Source organism: Erpetoichthys calabaricus, chromosome 9 (genome assembly GCF_900747795.2).
Source record: "Erpetoichthys calabaricus chromosome 9, fErpCal1.3, whole genome shotgun sequence".
NCBI classification, from domain to species: Eukaryota; Metazoa; Chordata; class Cladistia; order Polypteriformes; family Polypteridae; genus Erpetoichthys; species Erpetoichthys calabaricus.
Window position 1 is genome coordinate 184,599,029 of NC_041402.2, and position 2,069 is coordinate 184,601,097.

Sequence of the window (2,069 nt, forward strand, 5' to 3'; positions counted from 1 at the left end):
CAGCTGTGTTATATGGGTTGGAGACGGTGGCACTGACCAAAAAGCAGGAGACAGAGCTGGAGGTAGCAGAGTTAAAGATGCTAAGATTTGCATTGGGGTGACGAGGATGGATAGGATTAGAAATGAGGACATTAGAGGGTCAGCTCAGGTGGGACGGTTGGGAGACAAAGTCGGAGGGGTGAGATTGCATTGGTTTGGACATGTGCAGAGGAGAGATGCTGGGTATATTGGGAGAAGGATGCTAAGGATAGAGCTGCCAGGTAAGAGGAAGGCCTAAGAGAAGGTTTATGGATGTGGTGAGAGAGGACATGCAGGTGATGGGTGTGACAGAGCAAGATGACGAGGACAGAAGGATATGGAAGAAGATGATCCGCTGTGGCAATCCCTAACAGGAGTAGCCGAAAGAAGAAGAAGACTGTTCTTTGAAAGTAAATTCTTGATGCCAATGCACACAAACTAAGATGACGAGTAAATTAATATTTGGTTCTGGAAACAAATGTCAAATTAAAAAAAAACAACTAGGCTCCAAGTTTCTGTTTATATACGTTTCTATATACATATGTACATTTCTCTCTTTTATGACTCAGGATTAAAATGAGATTTGCAAGAGTGGTAGATATGTCTGAGGGTAATATAAATTCATGCAAAAACAATTTTTTTTCTTTCCTTCATAAAGTCCCTTAAATTATTTCAGTAATACCTTCATTTCTACCTTATACATAGTAGCATGCCATTCTATAGAGGACTAGGTGTGCTACCCATGAAAGACAGGTTGAACTCTAAGTAGTCAGTGTAGACCTCAGTGTTAATGTTGGCGGTGCACTGTGTTCATCTGAATTCTATGCCTCTGCTACATACCATTTGGTTTAGGATTCGTAAAAGCAATGCTAATGTTTGTGATGTGCCATGTTTTATATAGAAGAGGCATAGCAACTGGGTGGACACACAGACAGACACACAAGCACTTGTCCTTTTATTAAGGTGGATAAAAATCAAATCTTCCATTATTCATATAACTTATTCAAAATTAACACTATGTTCTTAATCCATCCATCCATCCATTATCTAACCCGCTATATCCTAACTACAGGGTCACGGGGGTCTGCTGGAGCCAATCCCAGCCAACACAGGGCGCAAGGCAAGAAACAAACCCAGAGCAGGGCGCCAGCCCACCGCAGGGCATGTTCTTAATCTGTGTAACCAAACACCTATGTGAATTTTGAAAGGATTCTATTAGGATTTACTCTTTCATATACAGAGGTTATTTTGTTTCCCTTCAAAAATGCACACGTTTTTCATGACATACACTAAAAGGATGGAAAAAAAGAAATCAATGTAACATATATCTTTTATATATCTCAATTGTCAATTATAATAACCTCCTCACCTCTGCGCTTTCTGACGTATATCTACATCTTTTACTGTGTTTGCTCAGTTTTCTGTCACTATTATCATAACCTTGTCCTTTGGTATGTCCCATTCATCTAGAGTTGATTTGATGGTTTTTGCCAAAGCTTCTCCCATGCATGGATGATATATTGGACATAAACTTAATATAGCATGGTGCACTTGGTTTGTTGGTGAATGGTAAAAGAATGCAGGGTATTCTCAAAAATGAAATCACCAGACTTTATCTGTCTACACAAAAAGTTACTTTCTGCACTTGTGTGACAGTTTCTTTGATATTAACTTTAACTAGTCATTTTCCACTTGGGTAGTTGATGCAGGAGATAAACCTTCTAGACAGAGACAAGGTGCACAAACATTGCACTATACATTCACAACTGGACAATTAGATGTCACTTATCAGCCCCTAATGGATGACATGGTGTTATATAAATAAAATGTGTTATTATTATTATTATTACAGTGGTTAGCTCTCGTATGCGACTGATACAGTGTGCTCTGTTCAAATCCCATGTCCAGTTGGTATCTTTGTGGTGTGTTGATTTTCTTCCTGTAGGTTTTTATCTATGTGAGCTGGGTGTCATTACACACCTTTAATGTGTTGCACTAACAGGCAGCTCAAAACTGGCCCAGGTGGGGGTGTATGTAAGTGTGCATTGAGA